Source organism: Ailuropoda melanoleuca, chromosome 14 (genome assembly GCF_002007445.2).
Source record: "Ailuropoda melanoleuca isolate Jingjing chromosome 14, ASM200744v2, whole genome shotgun sequence".
In the NCBI taxonomy this organism is placed as follows: Eukaryota; Metazoa; Chordata; class Mammalia; order Carnivora; family Ursidae; genus Ailuropoda; species Ailuropoda melanoleuca.
In genome coordinates this window covers 79,070,761-79,082,039 of record NC_048231.1, presented here as the reverse complement: position 1 = coordinate 79,082,039, position 11,279 = coordinate 79,070,761, and the positions used below count along the sequence as shown (strand labels likewise).

Below are 11,279 nucleotides of genomic sequence, written 5' to 3'. Positions count from 1 at the left end.
CCTTTCCCCCCCCCCCCCAAGATTCTGAGGGAGCTGGTCTGGCTACCAGGATTTTTAAACGCCTTGCTGTCTGACTGGCTCCCCTCCCACCCCCATAACGTGCGTTGCCACATCTGCTCAGGCCACACTGGAGGTGACACTCCCTCTCCAACGTTCTGGTGGGTCCTCCTGACTCACACTGACTCCTCAAGAAGTGAGTGCTGGGGAAAGGAGGGGGCACTACCTCCTGTCCCATCCTGGACCCACCTGGCAGTTCACAGAGGGGAGGAGCCTCGTGCCGCCACTGAAACCCGCCTGCTGTTGGTCCTCTTCCTGTTATGGGATCGCCTGGCCTCCCGGCACCTGCTCTCCCACATTTCTCTGTGTTCTGCTTCTCTCAGTCTTCTTGATCTCTTACCTCCAACATCTACCTGGCCGATGGAGCGCCTTTTCAATTTTACCACCTGCCCACCTGTCTGTCCACCTGCAGCAGCACCTGCTGCTGTCCCTGCCTCCCCACCCCTTCCGCTTTCCATCCCCACGGAGGGGGTGGGGGGCAGCCCTTGACCCCAATCTGTGCCTGCTCACACGGCGCACCTGTAGTTTCTCACAGCGCCTCCCCGAGTCCAGCGCTGCCCGTGCAGCGGGGCCAGGGAGACACCTGCCTGAGAGCAGCAGCGTGAGCGGAGGTGCTGCTGATGACCCAGCTGCTTTAGTGTCCTCCTTTCTAGGGCCCAGGCTCCGTGCCCAGCAGGTTTCCGGGGCCAGTGCAAAACCTTGCTTGTCTGCTCAGCCTCCCGGGCCAGATGTTTCCTGTTTAGTGGCTTCATTTTTTGTAATGCAGTCTCCTTTGGGGCGCAGGGCTGGTACCCAACAACACTGAGAAAGAGGCAAACATCACTTCTGAAGATTCTCTCTGCCTCCTGTGCATACCCCTCTCGCCTCCAGGCACCCTGTGCTTCTCGCTGCACCCACATCAGCCCTGCTGCCCCTTATCAAAGCCCACTGGGGACTGAGGATGGCAGGGACTCAACATAGCTGTTTTCGACCCCAGCTGCACAGTGGGATCACGCCTGGCCTCCCGGCACCTGCTCTCCCACATTTCTCTGTGTTCTGCTTCTCTCAGTCTTCTTGATCTCTTACCTCCAACATCTACCTGGCCGATGGAGCGCCTTTTCAATTTTACCACCTGCCCACCTGTCTGTCCACCTGCAGCAGCACCTGCTGCTGTCCCTGCCTCCCCACCCCTTCCGCTTTCCATCCCCACGGAGGGGGTGGGGGGCAGCCCTTGACCCCAATCTGTGCCTGCTCACACGGCGCACCTGTAGTTTCTCACAGCGCCTCCCCGAGTCCAGCGCTGCCCGTGCAGCGGGGCCAGGGAGACACCTGCCTGAGAGCAGCAGCGTGAGCGGAGGTGCTGCTGATGACCCAGCTGCTTTAGTGTCCTCCTTTCTAGGGCCCAGGCTCCGTGCCCAGCAGGTTTCCGGGGCCAGTGCAAAACCTTGCTTGTCTGCTCAGCCTCCCGGGCCAGATGTTTCCTGTTTAGTGGTTTCATTTTTTGTAATGCAGTCTCCTTTGGGGTGCAGGGCTGGTACCCAACAACACTGAGAAAGAGGCAAACATCACTTCTGAAGATTCTCTCTGCCTCCTGTGCATACCCCTCTCGCCTCCAGGCACCCTGTGCTTCTCGCTGCACCCACATCAGCCCTGCTGCCCCTTATCAAAGCCCACTGGGGACTGAGGATGGCAGGGACTCAACATAGCTGTTTTCGACCCCAGCTGCACAGTGGGATCACACCGGGATCTTTAAAACTACCTGTCTCCAGGCCCCTGCTGACCTACGTGATCCAGAATCAGGTGATTCTAATCCAGCCCGGGCAATGATCTCAGAGTCTGCACCTTGACCCAGCATCATCCGTATGACCTAAGAGTTTGCTAGAAGTTCAGATTCTTGGTGCCACCCAAATCTACTAAATCAAAATCTTTGGGGGTGAGGGCCAGGGAAATGTGTTTTAATAAGCACTGCCGGTGATTATTAATATGCACAGGAGTTTGCAAACCATAGCATTACAACCAGCAGAGCAAGGGGAAGGGATGACTGGAGGCAGCACCCTATTTCTGAGTTTACACCAGTGGTTTTTAAGCGTGGTCCCTGGTCCCCATCACGCCAGACCTTGTTAGAAATGCAAAGTCTCAGGCCCTGCCTCAGACCTACAGAATCAGAATCTGGGGGTTGGGCCCATTGCTCTGTTTACCAAGTGCCATAGGTGATTATGATGTGTGTGTGTGTGTGTGTGTGTGTGTGTGTGTGTGTGTGTTCAAGTTTGAGGGCTACTGGTCTACCACCCACCTGCCTCACCTAAGACCATTACATGACCTGGGTCCAAACCCTGGAGGCTCTATAAGGAAAGGATGGTGGCAAAGGACATTTGTAGAGGCTTTAGTTATTACCCATCAAATGATGACATGCTTAGGGTTGGATGGTGGGTCTGTTCTGAAGAGTTCCTTTCCTAAAGACTATTCCGGGAGTATATGTTCGGAAGTTTCGGAGGCAAGATTCAGGCAGCTGGTCTGCCTGAGGTTCTGTGTGTCCATTATGTGCAGATGGTTATACGCAGGAAACATCACAAGATCCAGCCAGTCTGAGCGAATGGGTTCTGTTGAGGAGACTGAGTGGGGATAGGAGGTGTTTCCATTCCTCAATCAATCATTTCCCCAGGGCTTCTAGGTGCCCATCCGTGGCTAGTTCTCAGAAGAGACACAAAAAACAAAAACGACTGTGTGTGTATGTAGACGTGCTTATATATGTGGGTACATATGTATGTGTGATTCCGTATGAATGCATAAATGTGTGTGTATGTAGGTGGACTCATCTCTGTGCGAGCACAGGCGTACGTACTCCCGTGATAGCATGCGTGTATGTATTATGTATCTATGTTGAATGCATGTGTGCGTGTGCATAAGTATGCGTGTGTTATATGTGTGGGTTTGTATATTACAACCACTGTCCTCGTAGGACTTAGAATCTGACTGGAGGAAAGACCCACGTAATTGAAGCAGAGAACAACAGAGTCATACACTCCATGGTAGTGACCTTAAGGGATTAAGGAAACAGGAGCCTCTGGGGAGTTCATTTTGAGGAAATTTTCCTAAACACGTGAGGTAGGAAAGGAAGGAAGGAGGACAGTCCACATGGTGAAATGAAGGGATGCCTTGGTGCACCCCCACTTGGGTCACATCTGAGCTATGTCCAGTGTCCAGCCAGTCCTTTCCTTAGCATCTTAAAGCTAAGAACAGGTTCTGATCTGGCCCCTCTGTCCTGAACACCCACATTTTAAAGAAAGCCTACGAGATGGTGTCCAGGCTTTCTGGGGCCTTTCTGGTCACTGGGACTGCCTGGGAACTGGGGGTAAGAGTGTGAGACCCTCCCTCCCCCAGTGCCACACACAGATGGTTCCTGGCGTGGACCCATTACATTTCAGGGTTCTTCCTTAGCGCCACGTCAACCCTGCCTAAGGCGGGCATCATCCTCATTTTGTAGATGATACGCTGCAGGCGAGAGATTAACCCCCAGCCAGTAAGGAACAGAGAAGGGCTGCGTTCAGAACCGGGTCTGTCTGACCTCAGAGCTGGGACCTTTCCACACTGAACCTGGTGGACTCACCAATTAGGTGATGACAGTGGGAGGTTATGTGAATTTATTGTCTCTGAGCTCCCCACTCTTTTAGAACCCAGCTGATAGTCTCAACTCCACCCCTTTCATTCTCTACAACAACAAAATTTCTCTTTCTTTCCACATTTTATCTGAGATTCTAAAACCTTCGAAGAGCTGAAATACATAACAAGCTCATTACCGTTGTTACTCTCGGGATTACAATGTTCATCTAATTTGGAGGCAAAGCACAGAATTATTTTAATATATAAAAATTATATTTAATGTATAAAGTACATATTTTAAATGTTATAGTGTGGCCAGAATGCTTCCAAATGTTGGTGCAGGCAGCATGGAGCCCTAGGAGGCTTTGCAGATTGACCCTGCCCCAACTCTGGGGCCGCTGGGACACTGTCAGCCAGTTAAGACTTCTTTCCTGGCAGAGCTGAGTTACCCATGTGGCTTAGTCTCTGTCTGTGATCTTCATTGGCCCAGGAATGTATGAAAGTGAGCGTGTCTTTTCATTTTTATACTCCACTGCCTTTTCTCTTTTTTGTTTGTATGAGTAATTGCAAACTGTGTATTATTATTTGATGTGCATGCATTTTTAATTAATGTAAATGATTTTGGTCATAAGTGTCACGTTCTGAGTTTTCGCCCAGCACTAGGTTGTTAAGATCTATCCACGCTGCTCTGTGGTCCTGGGCATCTCCCTGCTGAGGAGGCTGCATGGCACACCCCACTCCGCTTTGCCTCTGCTTTCTCCGGCTTCCTGCCACGGTGAATGCTGGGACAAACGGCCTTCCTGGAGACCCACCGTGGAAGCACGGCATACTTTCCCTGAGCACTGGACACACTTGGGAGGGGAATGTCTAGCTCACGGAGGGTGTGTGTACTTAACGTGACTGAATACTAAAGACCTGCTCTCCAAGTGGCTTCCCCAGCCAACTTCCCACCAGCATTTTGTGACTATTGCAAGCTTGCTTTATGGTGTGATGCATGGTCTATGGTGTTGTTGTCGTTTTTTTAAAGATTTTATTTATTTATTTGACGGAGAGAGAGACAGCCAGCGAGAGGGAACACAAGCAAGGGTAGTGGGAGAGAAAGAAGCAGGCTCCCAGTGGAGGAGCCTGATGTGGGGCTCGATCCCAGAATGCCGGGATCATGCCCTGTGCTGAAGGCAGACGCTTAACAACTGAGCCACCCAGGCGCCCCAACGTTGTTGATTTTCTAAGGGTGCTTGAGAAAAATGTGTGTTCCCTGCTTGGTTTTTTAGGAGGGGGGATGTTGAGTGGGAAGGTTTAGAATCCTGTGTGTAAATAATAGCTCACACTTATTAATTCTATTGTTTGTATCTCTGATATCTCTGTTCACTTTTTGTTCTCTTGATGTATCAGTTTCTGAGGTTTTGGTAAAAGCTACAATTATTGATTTGTTTATTTCTCCCTGAAGTTCAGCCAACTGTTACTTGATGAATTCGAGGCCGATTGTTTATGTAGCATATGTGTTTGTGATAATTATGTACCCTTGTCCTACGTTCCTTTTACACCATTCTTTGTTCTTTTTAAAAAAATTTATTTAAACTAAACAAAAACAAAAACAGTTCACTCATTTCTCCCACCCTCCACCTCTCACCTCTGGCAACCATCAATTGTTCTCTGTCTCTATGAACTTGCTTTAAAAAAAAATTCATTTATTTATTTTTGGATTCCACATATAAATGAGAACATATGGTATTTGTCTTTCTCTGTCTGACTTATTTCACTTAGCATAATGCCCTTGAAGTCCATCCATGTCACAAATGACCCTGTTGTATATCTGTTCCACATCTTTATTCATTCATCTATCATTAAACACTTAGGTTGTTTCTATGTCTCAGTTCTATAAATAATGCTAAAATGAACATGGGGGTGCAGATATCTTTTCGAGTTAGTGTTTTTGTATTCTTTGGATAAATACCCAGAAGTGGGATTGCTGAGTCGTAAGGTTGTTCTATTGTTGATTTTTTGAGGATCCTCCATACTGTTTCCACACTGGCTGCACCAGTTTGCACTCCCACCAACAGAGCACGAGGGCTCCCTTTTCCCCAGGTCCTTGCCAACAATTGTTGGTTCTTGGCTTTGAAATTAGCCATTCTGACAGGTGAAATGACGTCTCATTGTGATTTTGATTTGCATTTTCCTGATGATTTATGATGTCGATCACTCTTTGCTTTTTAACTTTCTTTGCCTTAAATTTGTTTCTTCTTTTTAAAAATTAAAAAAAATATTTAAGGATTTTATTTATTTATTTTGAGAGAGAGAGAGAGAGCATGAGCAGAGGAATAGGGAGTAGGAGACTCCCAGCTGAGTGGGGAGCTCCATGCAGGATTCGATCCCAGGACCCTGGGATCATGACCTGAGCCAAAGGCAGACGTTTCACTGACTGAGCCACCCAGGCGCTCATTAAATTTCGCTTTTCAAGGCCTTACACTTTCTTTTGGTCCATATTTATTTATTTATTTGTTTGTTTATTTATTTATTCATCTTATTGCATTTTTAAAATTTAAACATTTATGTCTTTCTGTTTTAAATGCTTTTCTTGTGAACAGCAAATTGTGTAGGCTTTTTTCAAAAGTGCAACCTGAGAGTCTCTGTCTTCCAGTGCAAATTTAATAGTTAACACTTTTTTCAGTCAATTACTATTATATTACGACCAGTTTCTACCTTCTGTTTATTTTTTTGTACTTACTGTCTTTTTTTGGGGGGACTTCTCCCCCTCCTTTGCTGCTTTCCATTGGAAAGATGGAATTTTCTTCTAGTTTCAAAACTATAATTCTAATTTTGTTCTCATGATGGTTGCTCTTATCACACTTTTATTCCTCTTTGTGGACTTTTTAAACTTATCAGTACTCTAACAGGCTTTCCTGACTCTTTTGTCCTCCCCTCACTCCCCAGTCATGTAATAATCCACTTTAGATTGTTATGGGTACTTTCCTTCTATTTTTCCCCCTTTGGTCCTAATGAACAACTAACATTGCCATGGCGTTCAATCTCCCTGCACTTCTTGGGTCCCTTGCAACATTTCCTGGATTTGTTCTATTTGGATGCTTTCAGCTGGTGTGTTTTCAGTGTTGGACTCAGTGGGTAAATCTTCTGAGCTTGTTTTTCATGCCTGAGAGCATGTTTGCTGTCCTCACAGATGCCTCCTGTGTGTGCAATGGCATCTACACGGTGTTGCTGGATTGAGTACTTCGGCCTAGTTTCTGAGCCTCTGGTCTTAAAACGAACGGTTCTCTTCTTCCCGCCAAACTGACCTGGCGGTGGTGTGCTGGTAAGCTGGCTGTCTGGGGAAAAACCCAGATTTGAAGTTTGTTGATTTCTGTGGTGGAAAAACTACCCCCACAGCTGATTTCAAGCCATAGGTGTGATGGGAGAGATGTACTCACTCAACCAACTCTTGGGAACTGGTGGGAGCTGGCTCCCTCTCTCCTCTGTTGGCGCGTATTTGAGGTGCTGATACAAACTTTTGAAATAATGAGGCCTTCGTACATTTTCATAGGTTGAGTTCTTTTATCCCATCTATTCCCACCTTGCTTGATATCCTGGGCCAACTCAATTTGCTTTATAGATGAGGATATTGAAATCCTTAGAACAGCTGAAGGGAGTTGTTAGTGGTCACTAAGCAGAATGGTATGCATGTGGAGGGTTTCCTGCTCTTCATAAACCCAGATTATAACACTTTGGTGGAAAATGCACGAAAAGTGCTATTTTAATGGTTCGATGTCATCACTTAAGGGTTCTGGGGCAGCTGAGTGAGCTGTGAGCAGAAACAGCCATCTGGGGAAATTCCTGGATGCCTGATCTTCAGAGAGCCACAACTCCATGGTCATTAAAATATAGCCTGAGACCTTCTTGGCCTCAAGGTGTGATCACAAACTTGGAGGTAGCCTCTGGAGTGTGACTCATTCCCCTTTCCCATGTGGGGGATTTGCTTCCAGCAGGAAGTGTTCCGTCTTCCTGGAGAAGTCATAATGGCTAGATATGATCTGGTAGAGAAATAGGCAGCCCAGTGCTCCTGGGCTGGCAGAAGATGGCTGGCATCTCGGGGCAGACAGAGGAAAGAAAACATAAATATAGACACCAGCTTTTTCCAAATGATGGATTTTGGTCTAATGTAATTCTTTCCTGAAAGCTGCATTTACAGAGGGTGTGTCTCCTGCCTTTTGCCTTCTTCTGCCATCTTACATCCTCACCCCATCATGCTAAATTGGGAGTGTGAGATGGGGAAGGGTGTCCCACTGAGGCGCTGGAGGTGGTTTATCCCTGTCCTGTGGAGGACGGGTGGGAGGGCCGAGCCAAATGGCTTCCCACAAAGGGGTCCTGCGGGTTAGGAGTTCAACGCTGTAACCAGAGTAACTAAATAACAAGAGTTACTGGCCATTCAAGAGGGGCTGCGTTTGTAATTTTGGGATGCAAGACTAAAAGACTATTCCCTAAAAAGCAAGGTATGTTGTTAATAGCCCATGCTTCTACTCAAACAAAAAACAATGACTGTGGTCCCTTCTGTATGATTTACTTTGTAAGCAAACCAGACCCTCTTCTGATGATTTGTAACCTATCCTCACGCCTTGTCAGACACTTGCTTGACCATGAAGAACCCCACAAATGGGCAAGGTGTGAACAGGGTACGTGAGCCCCATTTTAAGAAAACCCTGATACCATATTGTGAACTTAACCATTTAATAAGAGAATGTTTATGAATACTACAAAAGAAAATACATTTGTTTAAAACATGATTTGATTGTTGAAAAAGATCAGTTTTCATCTTATGACAGTTCCAGAAATATTTCTTATTATGTAAAGAAAGGCATATTGGCATTTTCAGTGAATTTAGTTTCCTAACACCAAGTCTGGAGAATATCTTCTCATGACTCAAGAACAAATCTCAGAACATTAACATTTTCTTGCCTCTTCTCCAGGTAAGCCCTCCATCTATTACTTCCCCAAAGTAATTACTTGATGGTCATGCTGATTTTGTCAGGTTATGGGAGAGAGAGAAGAATCAACACTTCTGAGGTGGGAGGGACTGTAGAGTCCTTCCCTGTCATGAAACTAAGAAGTCACAAGGCTGAGAGCAGGGATGTGCTCACTCAAGATGGCAGGAGCTCACTAGAGGCAGGGCCGGGGCAACAACATCCCATCACCTTCCAGGCTGATGCATGTTTCCTGGCACTGTGCATGGTTCCATGAAACGCCTGAGCTGGAGGCCCATGCTTTCAATCTCTTTCTCCTTCTTCATGAGTTCTCTTTAGGGATGTGACTTATTTCGCAGAAGAGGGCAAATCCCCTCAAAGGGAGCTCTTCTGGAGCGAGCCATGGGTATGAAGTCTAAACTAACTGTACCTTTGATAAGTATTGTACATTTTAGAACAGAGAGGTCCCTAAGTGGTGACTACACACGTGGGTCCCTATGCAAGGGAATAACTAGGGTGTAGACTTGTTTGAGGGGAAAATCACAGAACAGATGGAAAGGGAGTTTGCATGGCCTTCAGTATGGGGACCCGGAGAACATGCTGAAGGCTGAATGTACAGTGACATGTTTTGGAAAAGGCAACCTAGGAGACATCATAGGCCTGGTACTTTGTTATGGTTGATGCTCTTCTGTTTTTCTCCTGGGACAGGTAGTAGATGCGGTTGGCCTCCGGGTAGGTGACTTTGCTGAGTGGAAGCTTGTAGATGGCGGGGTTGTTGGTTGTCAGGAGCAGAAAGGTGAGTGCCGAGAGGCAGAAGGGCCAGGTACATGGTGGTAGTCCAAACTGAGCAAGGGACGGGGGGACACACAAGAGAAGCCCTGGTTATATCACCTGCTTGTGCCTGTTTCATCAGCCTTTACCACCGCCCTACAGCCCTGGGTAGAGGACAGGATGCTTTGTGGGCAGTGATAGGAATAATACTTAATTCTTGACCAATGTAAATAAAATCATGTCAGTGCTCTCTGCGTGCATTGTAACAGGGGGACACACATTCTTCGAGATGTAGCCATTGGAACCCTATTTCAATATGGCTTTATGTAGAAATCCTATTTAGTCATAGGCTGTCTGGCCAGGCTATAACTCCAACTCTAGAAACTATGACCATTGCCTGCCTTCTCCCATAGCCCCTGTTGAAGGAGCAACTTTGGCAACCATTTTGTAGTTCACGATCTTTCTCTCTTTGGTCACAGCTGATTGGACTACAGCAAGATGCTTGACTCAAATGCAACCTCCGCAGGCAGATGGCCTGGGAATTGAATCCCTCTTTTCAGAATTTGAACTAAGAGAGACTGAGCTCTTGGTCTGAAAGGACTGGAGAGCCAACCAGTGCTGGGCGGCCATTGGGAGATTGTGGGCACCGCAGAGACACAGGGAGATAGAACAGACACTTGGAGAGAGGCAGAGACATGATGTCCTAGTCCCAGGGGCTGGAGGTGGAAGGCAGCGACTTCTCTTCTCAAGAGCTTTCCCATTCCCAGTTCCCCTTCTCATGGTGTTGACCTGTTTTTATTCCTTAAGATGCCCTGAGCCTTTTTGATATGCCTCCCCACTCTTCCTTGAGATCACTCGAGTAGAGGGCTTGTTGACAAGGAGCCTGCAGATTCAACTATGACACAGACCAAAGCATGTCCTCCCCCCCCAGCCTCACTTCATTATGAGAAGTAAAGACCTCAGGTAATACCATGTGTCCATAATGTGTGTGTTCAAAGATGGTGCTGCCAGATGGGACTTGGAGAAAAACAATGGCAGCCAGAATTGCAGCCTTAAGAATACTCAAGTGCAATCAATTCTACCCAACGAGTGTCCCCAAAGCCCTGTTCACTCTACACAGTGTATTTTGTGAAGCACCCCCTGGAGCCCCACACTGGGAAAGGATATGGGTCTAGAGTCCCACAGGCCCAGATCCTCATCTCAGCTCCAACCACCTCGTTAAAGGCATTTCCATCATCTGAGACCTATTTAATGAAGAGTTAAGTAGGGATAACAGTGTCTACTCAGAGACTTGGTGCCTCGTGCATACTAAGGACGCCATAAGTAGCCCAGCCAGTGGTCATGACCATCGAGTAGAGGGTGGCACTCTGGGAGACACAGGCCGTGCCTACGCCTGCCAGTGAGAAAGCAGAAGAATGCAGCTCCTAAGTGCTCTCGTCTGCGGAGGGCTTGAAGGGGCTCATAAACGTCACCGGACATTTTTATATCCTGTTCCTCCAGGAGACTGGAGGTTCCTTGGAGTGAGTAAATAGCCTGCACTGCTTTGTATCTCCGAGAGTGAGCAGCTCAGTGTCTGAAACATCATAGGCACATAGAAAGTAACCTTGATTCCAAAAAAAAAAAAGCCTGAATTGAGCGGTAAAACCTCTAACTTCTCTGCACACAGAAGACAGGGCCAGCCATCCTGTCAATGCCTGGCATCAGCAACAAAAGCCTCCTGCTTGGCATCCCTTCCAGGACCTTGCCCAAGGAAGGCTCAGGACACCCAGACACTGGCCGGATACTCAGGTGTAAGGATGGGTACATGCGGGGTGGGAAAGCCTGGAGCGCACAGGAGCCACGGAGCCCATACTCCATGCTCTCGTTACCCGTCCGTGTTTCTGATGGCTGACTCTTCAGCCCCAGCGCCTGTATTCCCCATGG

General features: G+C 47.5%; 1 protein-coding gene and 1 long non-coding RNA gene across 2 annotated transcripts in view; one reads left to right on the top strand and one right to left on the bottom strand.

Moving 5' to 3' along the window:
* SLC14A1 (solute carrier family 14 member 1 (Kidd blood group)) overlaps window positions 1-11,279 on the bottom strand; it is a 137,513-nt gene that overhangs the window by 72,496 nt on the left and 53,738 nt on the right. The gene's annotated exons all lie outside the window — the stretch shown is intronic.
* The window catches only part of LOC117795994, a 50,539-nt gene that overhangs the window by 885 nt on the left and 38,375 nt on the right, over window positions 1-11,279 (top strand). The gene's annotated exons all lie outside the window — the stretch shown is intronic.